Source organism: Mobula hypostoma, chromosome 26 (genome assembly GCF_963921235.1).
Source record: "Mobula hypostoma chromosome 26, sMobHyp1.1, whole genome shotgun sequence".
In the NCBI taxonomy this organism is placed as follows: Eukaryota; Metazoa; Chordata; class Chondrichthyes; order Myliobatiformes; family Myliobatidae; genus Mobula; species Mobula hypostoma.
The window spans coordinates 39,193,615-39,208,862 of record NC_086122.1 but is presented as its reverse complement, the minus strand read 5'-3'; the positions used below and the strand labels follow the sequence as shown (position 1 = coordinate 39,208,862).

Sequence of the window (15,248 nt, the reverse complement as noted above, 5' to 3'; positions counted from 1 at the left end):
GACATGGTACTGTTGTGTCACCTTGGGAATGAAGTGAGGTGGCCCAAAGCTGGAAGTTCGGTATGGTGAGTGGGAGACGCTGGAAAACCCGGACAATGAGAACAGTAAATACTGCTGTACTGGAGGGTGAATGTACAGTTGGATCCTGCTAGATACTATAAAAGAAGAGGAGGAGGGGGGCTGCTATCCTGTCCGGGACAGGCAGCATCCATCATTAAGGACCTATCAGTCAGGATGTGCTCTCTCTCACTATTACCATCAGAGAGGAAGAACAGGAGCCGGACGACACATACTCAGCAATTTAAGAACAGCTTGTTTCTCTCTGCCATCAGATTTCTGAATGGCTAATGAATCCATTATCACTACCTCACTATTTTTACACTGCTTGTTTAATTACTTTTATATGTATTGTAATTTATAGTGTGTTTTATATATTGCACTATGCCGCTGCCATAAAACAACAAATCTTAAGGTGTGTGTCAGTGATAATAAATCTGATTCTTATTCTGAGACGCTGGAAATGATAGAACAGTGGAGACTGCTAGCCAGGAGGTGAAGGTTGGTATGGAGGGTAATGGAAATAAGTTTCAGAGGAGCACAAAACAATTGAAGTGGTTCCAATCAATTTTTCATTCTTCAACACTGTGTCAATAACTTGAGAGTGAATTGTCGCTGTGCCAGTGGCTTTGAAAGCTCCCCGAGAGGGTGGCATGGTTGCGTATCGGAAATCTCCCCGAGAGGGTGGCATGGCGTATCAGAAAGCTCCACGAGAGGGTGGCATGGCGTATCGGAAAGCTCCCTGAGAGGGTGGCACGTTGGCATATCGGAAAACTCCCTGAGAGGGTGGCACGTTGGCGTATTTGAAAACTCCCCAAGAGGGTGGCATGGCGTATCGGAAAGCTCCCCGGGCGGGTGGCATGTTGGCGTATCGGAAAGCTCCCCGAGAGGGTGGCATGGCGTATCGGAAAGCTCCCTGAGAGGGTGGCACGTTGGCGTATCGGAAAGCTCCCTGAGAGGGTGGCACGTTGGCGTATGGGAAAGCTCCCTGGGAGGGTGGCACGTTGGCATATTTGAAAACTCCCCGAGAGGGTGGCATGGCATATCGGAAAGCTCCCCGGGAGGGTGGCATGTTGGCGTATCGGAAATCTCCCTGAGAGGGTGGCATGTTGGCATATCGGAAAACTCCCTGAGAGGGTGGCACGTTGGCGTATTTGAAAACTCCCCAAGAGGGTGGCATGGCGTATCGGAAAGCTCCCCGGGCGGGTGGCATGTTGGCGTATCGGAAAGCTCCCCGAGAGGGTGGCATGGCGTATCGGAAAGCTCCCTGAGAGGGTGGCACGTTGGCGTATCGGAAAGCTCCCTGAGAGGGTGGCACGTTGGCGTATGGGAAAGCTCCCTGGGAGGGTGGCACGTTGGCATATTTGAAAACTCCCCGAGAGGGTGGCATGGCATATCGGAAAGCTCCCCGGGAGGGTGGCATGTTGGCGTATCGGAAATCTCCCTGAGAGGGTGGCATGTTGGCATATCGGAAAACTCCCTGAGAGGGTGGCACGTTGGCGTATTTGAAAACTCCCCGAGAGGGTGGCATGGCGTATCGGAAAGCTCCCCGGGCGGGTGGCATGTTGGCGTATCGGAAAGCTCCCCGAGAGGGTGGCATGGCGTATCGGAAAGCTCCCCGAGAGGGTGGCATGGCGTATCGGAAAGCTCCCTGAGAGGGTGGCACGTTGGCGTATCGGAAAGCTCCCTGAGAGGGTGGCACGTTGGCGTATGGGAAAGCTCCTTGGGAGGGTGGCATGTTGGCGTATTTGAAAACTCCCTGAGAGGGTGGCACATTGGCGTATGGGAAAGCTCCCTGGGAGGGTGGCATGTTGGCGTATCAGGTAATTACGACTTAATGTTTCATGGGTGGAGTTTGAACGGTCTCCCTTTAAGTGTGTGTATTTTCCCTGGATGCTTCGATTTTCTTTTTTTCTCCCACACCAGAAAGGAAAGTTGTTGGGTTAATATAAATACCCCCTGGTGTATGTGGGTGAGAGAAGAGGCCAGATGATGGGTATATGAGGAGAGTTAGTGGGGTCACAGGAGGGTCAGGATGAGCCATTTCAGAAAATGGGAAATAGTGTATCGGTGGTGCTGGAGCGAGGCAGCTTGGAAAAGGCCCTTTGTACTAACAATCTGTGTTAAACATCAACTAGCCATTACCATATCCCTTTAATCTTCCATGTTTTCATTCACTGCCCCCAGATTCTACTCCCTCTCACACTTGGGCAACTTACGGTGGCCTACCAACCGGCAAGCATTTGAGATTTGCGAGGAAACACGCTATCACAGGGAGAAGGTGCAAGATCCTCTGCTGAAAGGGATTGGCTCCACTTGCAGGGCTGTTATACAGTCCTCATTGACAGTAATTAACATGGTCTTAAGCAATGCCAAGGCTTCCAGTGGGTGTGTTGCCTACCTGTTGCCAAAACTATGGTCTGTGTTAAAATTTTCATCAGCGTTAACGTATGTGGAGTGCTTGATGGCTCTGGGCCTGTACTCACTGGAGTTTGGATGAATGGGAGGGAATTTTATTGAAAGGCCTGGATAGCATGGATGTGGAGAGGATGTTTCCGATAGTGGGGGAGTCTAGGACCAGCAGGCACAGCCTTAGAATAGAGGGGTGTCCCTTTAGAACAGAGATGAGGAATTTCTTTAGCTAGAGAGTGGTGTATCTGTGGAATTTGTTGCCACACATGGTTGTGGTGGCCAAGTCATTAGGTATAAAGCGGAGGCTGATAGATTCCTCATTAGTCAGAGTGTGAAGGGATATGGGTAGAGTTAGAAGAATGAGGTTGAGAGGGAAAGTAAATCGGGCAGGAGTGAAGAGCAGAACGACTCGATAGACTGAACTTCCTTACTCTGCTCCTATTTCTTGCGTCTATGCTGTTAAATTACAGGAAAAAAATTACAAGGACTGGAGACTGAGTGGTAGGGAGAGGTTGGACAAGGTACGTCTCATCCTTGGAGCATAGGAGGCTGAGAGATGATCTTATGGAGGTATATAATCATGAGGGGTGTAAATAGGTGAATGCACATATTGTTTGGAGAACCAAGAACACAAGGGCATAGGTTGATGGTGAGAGGGGAAAGATTCAGTGGGAACTTTCTCTCCCCATATAGAGGGAACGAGCTGCCAGAGGAAGTGATTGAAGCAGTAGAACAACATTTAAAAGACAGATGGACAGGTGCATTGATTAGAAATGTTTGGGAAACATGGGCCAAACATTGGCAGATAGGCCATCTTGATTGGTGTGGGCCAGTTTAGCTGAAATATGAGGTGAAGTGTCAATATACCATTTCACATAGTGACTTTAATCAAAAATATGCTAAATAAGCAATGTTGCATTGGGAGATCTCAAAAGTTAGTGAGAAATGTTTACAGAAGAATCAAGGCTGGGATAAAAATGGGTAAAAATATTGGCTAATGGGGATATGGAGAAACATTTAAAATGGTGACGGGCAACATGCAGGAAACATGTATTCCACTGAAAGGAAAGGAAGTAAGCATTCAGATTTTGTGGATGAATAAAGATGTAATGTTAAGGGCAAGGATAAAGACAACATGGAATTACTGTATTTGAGAGCAACAAATGTACATTTAGTGAAGGTGAAGAGTGAAATCAGGGAAATTATTAGGAAAGGGAACTATGAAATTAAATTATCAAGGAACTTAAAGCCAAAATAGTGACATATTTTACAACTACGTCGAAACAAAATGGCTGGAATTTGATGGTACAATGTCAAAGGCATTTATAGGCAGATGGAAAAATATTAAATTTCTTTGTATCTATTTATTGGACAAAATCAGTCAGGTGGTTGTAGCATTGGGTCAGGTAGAGAATAATGAAATATTTGTTTGTTATGTTCTGTGTCATATGACATGGACAGTCATGGTCTTTCCATGACCATGATTGTTCTTGGCAAACTTTTCTACAGAAGTGGTTTGCCATTGTCTCCTGGACGTGTCTTTACAAGACAGGTTAGTTGGCATCCATCTGTCTTGAAGGACAATGGGTGATGATGATCATCATCACAAGCCTGGGTGGAAGGTATGGAAATCCTGAGACGCCCAGTCGTCACGATCCCCCTCTCGGCATCACCAGTGTAATCCAAAGTAAAGCTTATGAAGCAATACGTTTGGCACCAGCTTGCCTGCAGGAGCTGCTGGAAGGATGTTCAATGACATCTAGCTGACTTAGGGGCTCCACTCTGGATTTGCTGTCTGGGTTTACTCCCGTAGCCTTTGTCTCTCCCGAGGCTGCCCACAAGGCAGTGGGGCTATTTAGCCATAGCTGGGGATCTGGTTCACGAGCACCAAGGTGTGTCCATACACTGGTGGGCCTGTGTGCTATGTGTGCAGGGCCCAGACCTCCTCCCCATCCTCTGTAGTTCAGCCTGGAGTCAAAAAGGAGTTCAGTTTCTGTGTGTCAGCAGCGAGGAGGCACTAAATGAGTCTAGCTATCGGAGAGGCTGTGTGCTGGCAGAGAGGGATTTGCACATTCAGTTCTCCATTTCGCAAGACTGCTAGCCAGCAGTGGAAGCTGCGAGAAAGAGTGACAAGCTCTACCCACTACACTACCAGACTAGAGACATCACGACAGCCATTTTGACACCACCAGACGGGTGACCCCAGCCATTATCAATACTCTTCAGAGATTTTTTGCCTGGCGTCAGTGGTTGCACAAGCAGGACTTGTGATATGCAGCAGCTGCTCATACGACCACTTGCCATCTGCTACCATGGCTTCACGTGACTCTGACTGGGTTGGGGGGGTGGACTAGGCAGGTGCTACATCTTGCCCAAGGGTGACCTGCAGGCTGGTAGTGGGAAAGAGTGCCTCCTTTGGTAGAGACATGCCTCTACTCTGTCAACTGTAATGAAATACAGTATATACATTTAAAATATGAAAAAGGGACACTTTAAGTAAGCAAAGCCAACTTCAAGAAGATGACATTCAATAAATCTACATGTGTTAAATTAATCTAGGGAATAGGTAGAGAAGAATTTGTTAGAAAATAGTGTGTCAGAGAATGAATGGATATATAAGAAATAACTTGGGTATTTAAGAAAGGGCAATAGACTATGTCCATGGAATTATGTAACACTCAGTTTTAACTTGGTAGAAGGAGATATAATGGGATGCCGAATGAAGCAAAGAATAATTTGGGGTAGCCTAACAATGAACAATCGGCACAGTTTTCAAATTAGCCAGCCATTAGAAGTTGCACCACTGGTTAGGTAGGACATAGAAGTGAATGTAGGAGATGAACAAACTGGGTCCTTTTCTCTTGGAAAAGCAGCTGAGGTCCTTGTAGGTAATGAGATTGGATTTGGATTGAATGGTTTCACTGTTGGAAAGTACATGGTTAGAGGCCATCAATCTTTTATATATATTGATTATTTATAAGATAATCAAGACATTTTAAAAAAGACATTGTAAAAAAGCTCTTTATCCAAAGTATGCAGAATGTCGAACTTATTACCAAAATTTTTGGTTGCAGCTAATAATATAGATGAATTGATTTGGGAGGTTCGACAAGCACATTGAAAAGAGGGTAAGACTGATTCATTAATGGAAGGAGAACAATGAGAGGTGGCTTCAGTAGAGTGTAAATGCTGTTGTGAACTGATATCCTGTTTGTATGCCTGTGTATCTTGTGTATGATGCTGTGAGATTACTCTTCCGATTGGGCAGTGCAAAGCCATTCTTCGTTATTTGATATCTTGTTATGGGAGGGGGTGGGGCATAGTTATTGGCTTGTAAATTGTTGCACAACCTGGTTTTACAATGTAATGCCTTGCTATGAAAGTAATATATTTAAGTGGGTCAGAGAAAATTCTTTTTCTGGCCTGGGAATAGCTGGGCTGATAATGACTGAAACTAGCGAGGAGAGATGAGCTTTTATTGACAAGGTAGATTGCTCGGGTCAGTCTGGGATGTTTGGGCATTAGAGACTACTCGAAAGATGACTAGGAGTCAGGAACTTGTTAGCTAGAGATGGAATATGTATGTTCATTTTAGAAATGGAAGCCAGCTGGAGATGCGTGAAACAGCATAAACAGAACAAAATCTTCTAGTACTGAGAGCAGCCATCAATGTGGAGATACTGAACCAGTGAGTGGAGAATTGGCTCTGAAGGATAGAGAAAGTTTGACATGGAATGAGAGTTGTGAGAGGCAAGATGGTAAATGAGAAAGCAGCGAGTATGTCCAGTTCTGTTACAGCAGACCAGATGGCTTCAGGCCCAATGATACATCAGGCATATTTTCTTATTAAGACTAGAAGACACAGGAGCAGAATTAGACCATTTGGCCCATCAAGTCTGCTCTGCCATTCAATAATTGTGATTTATCATCCCACTCTTCTCCATTTTCCTGCCTTCTCCCTGTATTCTTTGATATTTTTACTAATAAAGAACCTATCAACCTCACCTTAAATATTGAAAGGTTTAGATGTTTTGCAGATAAGTAAGAGATATATATATTTACATAGATAGGAAATAAGATTGGCAAGGACGTGCATGTATTTTACATTTTTGCATTGTGATAAGTCTCATAAACAATTCTGATAAGTTCCACCTAACAGATCAGATTAAGATCTTGAAGCAAAAGAGTTAAGTTCACCCAAATTCAGTGGAGCACATTTTCAGTGAAGTCCAACGTTATAATCTAGGTCATTTTTTAATGCAAAAGTGCGAAGGTGTTTCATAAACAGCTTGACCTGGACAACAGTAGGTTGCTTGCAGAAAATGTACCACATCAAGTTGTCAGGCCTGACTAAGAATCCAATTACAAAATATTCCCATTGCTTTAATTAATTTTTTTGTAACAATTCTCCTTGAGTTGATCATAATTTAGGCAATAAAAATCTCTAGCCAGTGCCTTCTATGCATCAAGACGCAGTTATCAGTGACGGTATCTGTTTCACAGCAAGTCAAAACTGGCAGTTTATGGAACCTTCCGAGTTAACAAAGCAGAATTGAGTTGAGATTTTTTTCATGCACAGAATTGTTCTAATCTGAAACTCATGCTTGTAAAGATGGTGGTATGTTTTGTGGTATCTTGTAAAAGGTTATTGGGTATTTTTTGTAAAGGAAATCACTGGGTTATTAGGAAGGCTGCAGACTAGGACTAATTTTATTGCCTTTTTTTTTAAAAAGAGGACATGATAATGGTGGATCAGAAGACCTTGCATGCAGTATGAATGTGACTTTTGGAACAGTATTCTCAAGCATTTTGTTGAAGAGTTTTGTTGATAGGATCTCTGTGCCCTCAATCTTGTGTCATGTTTGCTGATGATATCAAAGTATTAATTGCTGACTAATCAAGGGTCAGTGTAAACTTTGACTAATTAGTAATAATTATTTGTGTAAATAATAATTATTTGTGTAAATAGTGAACACAAATAGTAAACTGTGCTCCACTGTTAATTTTTAAAGAAATACACTGATGCTGAAGTGCCAGAACAGGTGCTGATGTTCTCATCTCCAACCAGTGGATGGTTTTTGTATTTTCACCCAGCACATTCCTCTTCTCTGTCAGTATTGTAGCTTTGATCCATAGTGTAGCAGTTAGGGCATTGCAATGACTGGTTGGGGCGTTCTGGAGTTTGGAGTTCAATTCTGACGCCATGTGTAAGGAGTTGTATGCTATCCCTGTGAACCATGTGAGTTTTCTGCAGGTGCTTCCACAGTCTAAAGACATGCTGGTTAATAGGTTATTTGGTCCTTTTAACTTGTCCTGTGATTAGGCTAGTGTTAATTAGTTGGGTTGTTGGGTGGTATGGCTCGTTGGGCAGAAAGGGCTTGTTCTGTGCTGTATCTCTAAGTAAAATAGATAACTAATCAATTAAGTGTTAGGAAAAAGTATATTGTTTTCAGGTAGTTTTGTTTTACTGTCAATGTACAGATAACTGATTAGATTCTCTTCTATGCTTTGTGTTTTGTGTATACTTCTTTTGACATTTGGTGGAAGGAGTTTAATGTGATTGATGGGGGCTGAGTTTAAATTGCTTCTAAGCCAGGAAAATGAGCTCTGAGTGCCTAAACCATGCTGATTAGTGGATGGGAAAAGGGTCTTCAACTTGAAAACAAAACTACATCTGTTCTGTCTGATGGGTTAAAATATCCCACAGATCTGCTTTCAAGAGAAAGGTAGGGGAAATCCATATTAATCCTTGAACCGACTTTACAAGAAAAAGTTATGTTGTTTAACTTCATTCTGCTCTGTGTGCAGATTGGTTTTGCTTGACCTGTTAGAAGGGTGTCATATGCTACTTTGGCCACAGCCTGCTTTGGAGCTTCCTGAATTTATGAAAGATGCAATTTATTCAAAATTAAAAGGAGAGTTTATTTTGCATACAAGCATCTAATCTGGAGTACCCTGCATAAATGGGGAGAGATTTAGTAATAATCTTTGAAAGGATTTTGGATCAAAAGGGGTGGGACCATGTTTCTAGCATGGGGGGGGGTAAAGTGGAAGTATGTGGAGTTAGTTGCAGCGAGACCTGGTGTGATGCTACAAAAGTTTAATTGTTTTATTCTGCTCTGAGCCTGGATAAACTGAGTAATTATCATTAAGTTCGGAATACTGATCTCAAAGCAAAATTTAAATCTCTGCCTGACGCTTCAGACTGGATTGCTGTAAGTGCCCATTTGATTCATTAATGTCCATCGTTCTCTTATCTAGTCTAGTCTATGTGTGATGTTTCAATTTGGTTCTCTATGATTCTATTGTATTTCTTTGTTCTGCTGTGAATGCCTGCAAGAAAATGAATCTCAGGGTAGTATATAGTGACATATATGAACCTTGATAATAAATTTAATTTGAAGTTGGTCTTAACTGCCATCAACACATGGGCAGAGAGGGAATGGATGGCCTCACCAATGTCAAAACACATCAACCCCAGTTTTGACTCTTTCTGCTCTGAGCAAACTAAATGCTTAATTCCCAGCAAAGCATTCCAATATTTATTAGTGTTAATTATTCCTTCTCCAAGATTAATGTCATAGAGCAGTCAATTCTACTTATAGGTTTCATTAAGTACATTTAATGTCAGAGAAAAGTATACAATATACATCCTGAAATTCTTTTATATCTTGGACTATTTGGAAGAATAGTATGTAGTCATCTCCCACACAATTAATGGGGAGCAGGTTGACTTATTAGATATTTTCAGTCGTGGTCCTACACTGTTATACCTTTAAATGTACCTGTGTTCCCAATGCAGCAAAGCACTGCAGTGCTTTTCCCAGCATTGTCAAAGAGCATTTGATGCCAGGATGCAAGAGTTTAATAGGACAGATAGCTAAAAGTTTAAAGGAGCAGCTTCAAGTGATTATTTTTTTTTAAAGTTGGAGTTATGAAGAGGATTTTTACAGCATAGAAGGAAGCCATTCTGTACCTGAAGCATCCCCATCATTTCCTTTACTCTGCAATCCTGTTCTCTCTCTCTCTCATCCAATCAAATCACCCACATTTTCCATCACCCAGCAACACAGTGGCCAAATTCCAAAGTGGCATGTCTTGAGGGTACGGGAGGAAATGAGGGCACCTGTAGGAAATCCATGCAGTCATGAGGAGAGTGTGACGCTGATTAGCTTCAGAGATTGGGACAGAAGCAGCTGAAGACTTGGGTTCACGTTGTGGATTAAAATTGGGAATGTGTATTAATTTGAATTAAAGGTACCCAGAGGAGAAGAGGAATTTGCAGAAATAAGAAGGGTCTCAGATTTGTGAGAATTTTATGAAGAAAATTGAGGATTTGTAGACTGTGAGCCTGTGGAGACCAGTGAGCAAAACAGTGTGAGTTAGGATTCAGACACAAAAGTTTTGAATAGCCTCAAATTTGTGCAGTAAAGGTGTGGTGGTGAGTGAGCCCTTGTGCTGGCTGCTGTTCTGGAACGGCCCAGCTTACCATCTGATTTATGAACCTGGTGATGACCATTTTTTGGGAGCAGCTGATCTCATTACTCTCAGCACCTGACATTGTGATAATTGCTGAGGCAGTTGGCAAGAATTGAAAGATCTTTTCACTTTTAAAACTAACATTTTAGACCTGTCCTACTTTTTGGCAATGTGCAGCCTCCTGCAGTGGTCCAGTGTGCACAGCTGATTGCCAGTGTAATATCACATCTACTGGAATGGTTCCAGACATTCTTCCCCAGATCTCTACAACGTCAAGCTGCTTTTACAATGTGCTGCACTAAAGCTATCACTACTGCCTTCAGCAAATATATCCACGAGCATACCCAAGTATTTGTGAACAGTTTTCAAGAACAGGAGATCAGGCGCAGCTATGGCACTGCAGTTGAATAGCTGATGTCCTTGAACCAATTAACAGTCTATAATGTTGGGCATTTTAAATAGTATATGCAGAAGGCTTGTTTAAGTTGTGCTAAGAACAGTATTCTTGCTTACTGAATGATTGTAGGGGGCTAACTTTAGGAATGTGAGCTGGAGGTATTGTGACTTCCAAGGTCTTTGCATGGAGGTTAAGAGAGGTCTGAGGACTTCAGTCTCACGTACGTGAGCCTTTTCCATCAGTAGAGCAGAGCTGTGGAAGAGTTTTCTGGGTCAACAAGTTTTAAGCATGAACTTGGCAAGTCGAAGTTCTGTGTTGCATCTCACTGGGATAGTTATAGTTCCCAGGTTAATGAGAAAGTAAATGTGACTTCATTTACCATGGCCTTCACCCCAGCATTGTTCACCAAAGTTTTGTTTCACTAGAGCATCTCACAGGAGGTAACATTTTTGAATGATACTGGGGAAAATAGTAACTGTAATCTGTTGCCATGACTTTTTGGAGCATGTGATTGCTTAACTTGAGTGGTCTAAAAGGATCTTGTGAACATGTGGATTTTAACTTTCCAAGTGTTGACTGGGACTCCCATACTGTAAAAGGATTAGAAGGGATAGAGCTTGTCAAATGTGTTCAGGAAGGTTTCCTTAACCAGTACGAGAGACTAGCAATATACTGGAAGTTTGAAAGTGTCAGGAGGCAATGAATTCCAGAAGTGTGTGAAGTTGTCATGACAGGGAGAAAGTGCTTGGAAAACTAAGGTCTGAAGGTAGATAAGCCACCTGGACCAGATGGTGCTTAAGTTAAGAGCCCATGGTATTACAGGAAAGATTCTAGCATGGATGGATCATTGACTGACTGGCAGGAGGCAAAGATTGGGAATTAAAGGAACTTTTTCTGGTTGGTTGACAGTGACCAGTGGTGCTTCACAGGGTCTGTGTTGGGACGACTTTTTACATTATATGTCAGTAATTTGGATGATGCAATTGATGGCATTGTGGCCAAGTTTGCAGATGTTGGGTGAATAGGTGGAGGGTTAGGTAGTTTTGAGGAAGTAGAGAGGCTATAGAAGGACTCAGACATATTGAGAGAATGGGCAAAGAAGTGGCAGATAGAATAGTGTCAGGAAGTGTATAGTCATGCACTTTGGTAGAAGAAATAAAAGTGTAGACTATTTAATAAATGGAGAGAAAATTCTAAAATCTGAGGCTCAAAGGGACTTGGGAGTCCTTGTGCAGAATTCCCTGAAGGTTAATTGGCAGGTTGAGTCTGTGGTGAGGAAGGCAAATGCGATGATAGCATTCATTTCGAGAGGACTGGAATATAAAAGCAAAGTTTTATAAAGAACTGGATGATTCACTTGGAGTATTGTGAACAGTTTTGAGCCCCTTATCTAAGAAAGGATGTGCTGACATTGAAGTGGGTTCAAGGAGGTTCAGAAAATGGTTCTGGGATTGAACAGCCTGTCATATGAAGAGTTTTTGATGGTTCTAGGCCTGTATTCACTAGAATTCAGAAGAATGAGGAGTGACCTCATTGAAACCTACTGAATGGTGAAAGGTCTTGATAGAGTGGATGTGGAGAGGATGTTTTCTATAGTGAGGAAGTCTGAAATCGGAGGATACAACCTCAGAATAGAGGGGCATCCTTTTAGAATGGAGGAATTTCTTCAATCAGAGAATGGCAAACCTGTGGAATTTGTTACAGCAGGTGGCTATGGAGGCAAGTCATTGGGTATTTCTAAGGCAGAGGTTGATGGATTTTTGATTAGTCAGGGCATGAAGGGATATGGGGAGAAGGTGGGCAATTGGGGCTGAGAAGGAACTAGATCAGCCATGATGAAATGGGGGAACAAACTTGATGGGCCAAATGGCCTAATTCTTGCTCCTATATCTTGTGGTCTAATTTGAGAAATTCCACAAAGGATGTTGCTCAGGGAGTATTCAAGATGAGGCAGTAAATTGGAATACATATTGGCTTTTGGGAGAAGCCAGAGAGTGGTAGTAAATAGTCGCCTCTTTGACTGGAGGTCTGTGACTCGTGGAGTGCCGCAGGGATCAGTGCTGGGTCTGTTGTTATCTATATTAATAATCTGGATGTTAATGTAGTTAACTGAATCAGCAGATTTGTGGATGACACCTATTTGTGGATTAGGGCTGTAATGGACAGCGAGGAACACTGTCAGAGATTGCAGTAGAATCTGGACCAGCTGGAAAAAAAGGTCTGAAAAAATGGCAAATGGAATTTAATGCTGACAAGTGTGAGGTGTTGCACTTTGGTAGGACTAGCCAGGGTAGGTCTTACACAGTGAAGGGTAGGGCACTGAAGGGTGCGGTGAAACAACGTGATCTGGGAATGCAGGTTCATAATTTGTTGAAAGTGGTGGCACAGGTAGATAGGGTAGGAAAAGAAGCTTTTGGCACATTGGCCTTCATTAATCAAGGTATTGAGTACAGGAGATGAGATGTTGTGTTGAAGTTGTGTAAGACATTGGTGAGGCCTAATTCGGTGTATTGTGTGCAATTTTAGTTACCTACCTCCAGAAAAGATGTAAATAAGGTTGAAAGAGTACAGAGAATATTTACGAGGATATTGCTGAGAATTGAGGAATTGAATATAAGGAAGGATTGAATAGGTTAGGATTTTATTCCTTGGAACATAGAAGATTGAGGGGAGATTTGATAGAAGTGTGCAAAATTATGTGTGGTACAGATAGTGTAAATGCAAGTAGGCTTTTCCACTGAGGTTGGGTGGGACTACAACTAGAGGTCATGGGTTAAGGGTGAAAGGTAAAAAGTTTAAGGGGTACATGAGGGGAAACTTCTTCACTCAAAGGGTGGTGAGAGTGTTGAATGAGCTGCCTGCACAAGTGGTGCATGTGAGCACCATCTCACACAGTCCTGTGACTGTGTGGGTTTCCTCCCACATTCCAAAGATGCTCAGGTTTATAAATTGTGGGGATTGGAAATGTGACACTTGTGGGCTTCCCCTAGCACATCCTCAGATTGTATTGACACATTTCAATGTACATGTGAAAAATCTTACCTTTATCTTTAACTGTATTTTAGAGCAGGTATTATTGTGCTGTTTTGCACCGGATTGCTTATGTAAAAATAAAAGATGATGTTTAATATCTTTGTGTTCATGGGTGTAAGGTAGTTTGCTGCTTAAATCCCAGGGACTGCAGTTGATTTTATGGCTAATTATTGGCTGATTTGTTTGCATTGACTCTTAATAGGACTATAGGTTGGGAAATTAGCAATTTTTAGCACTGATGCTTCATTGGAGGACAAATCAGAAGTTATAAAGATTTGTCAAGTGCAACTTGAATGAATGGAAACCAAAGCTTGAACAGTCTTCATTCTGTCAGGTTTTGAAGTTTGTGTTTCTAAAGAAACATATTCCATATTTATAGAGCATTTTTAATATTGGAGGGAGAGAATCAAACGGTATTTGATGTTGAATTGTTGGATAGATGACCAAAGTGTTGATCAAAAGTTAGGTTTTTAGGTGCTTTTTAATGGAGGGTAGCTTTCGGGAAGGAGCTTTAGAGCCTTAAAAACAAGGTCAGGATTGATGGAACAGTGAAAGTTAGGAATATGTGAGTGGAGGAGCTAAGTACAACGTTGATGAATTAATGTGACTAGGTAGGTAAATTTCACTGGAACTATTATTAAAGAAGCTGGGCTTACGTTCTCTTTTAAGAACGTTGTGGTTACTAGTTAGATTTATGCATACATAGGGCGTTGTCCACTGTGCCTGAAGAAGGCTGGATCAATATTGATGAGCTGTATCCATTGCAAGTTGAGAAATTGCACTTTGGGCTTTTCTGTCACATGATTGTTTTGTTGCAATCCCAGAAAGAGCTGGTTAAATTCTCATAAACTATCTCCAAACTCTAACTTTTTCATTTGCTTTAACACACATCCTGCCAATAAATATTAAATTGAAAATCACTAGGGAATATCAGATGTCTGCTCTGATTTCTGACTCCCTTAGAAGGCAGAAAAATAACCATATTAGAACATAGCCATACAGGCTCGTACTTAGAGATTTATTTGGAATATTATGGACAACTCTAGGAAGTTGAGGCATGATGCTATTAAGCAGAAAAGCAAACTGTCACATAAATTATAGAACATAGAATAGTACAGCCCAGTACAGGCCCTTCGGCCCACATTGTTGTGCCTCAATCCCTGCCTCCCATGTAACCCTCACCTTAAATTCCTCCATATACCTGTCTAGTAGTCTCTTAAATTTCACTAGTGTATCTAATTAAATTAGATTGACTTTAAAACAAAATTGCAGCATTTTAGCAATTCCTGAACATGTTCTTGCAAAAGTGTATGTTATGTGGCTTAGAGTTTCTAATTTATGAGTGTCTAGGCAAATAATAGAGCATCCATGGACCTCCAGGGATATGAGTGTATTTTATTTGGAAGTTTAAATTGTTCCTTTGCAGTTATTCTTGTAAGAAGGTATTGTTTTATCTTAAGATTGTTGGCATTTTCGTATTTCCTCTGGGTTTTCTTCCTGCTCCTGACCGGGGAGTTTGTCTGAACTCTATTCTTTAACATTTCAGATGATTGGCATTCCTCTATGTTCTCTCTTCTTCATAAAATCTTGATTTTGATTAGCTTACAAACAGAATAATACCATACTCCATCCACTTTGAAGTTGCCTGCTTTAAAATAATCAAGCAAAAGAGACCTGTTTGTGTCGTGACAAGATTGTTTCAAAGATGCACGGCAGAGCAGGCTCCTGAGGATTTTGTTTATTCCTATACCCATTTAAATTTTCAATTGAATGTTGTTGACAAGTCTTTATTTATCCTGTGTTATTCAGTGTTTAACTTCAGATCATTGTAGACTGTTTGCTTGAAACAATCTTGTGTCAATGGCACACT

General features: G+C 41.8%; 1 protein-coding gene across 7 annotated transcripts in view; it reads left to right on the top strand.

The window, feature by feature from the left end:
- The window catches only part of phactr4b (phosphatase and actin regulator 4b), a 192,561-nt gene that overhangs the window by 855 nt on the left and 176,458 nt on the right, over window positions 1-15,248 (top strand). The gene's annotated exons all lie outside the window — the stretch shown is intronic.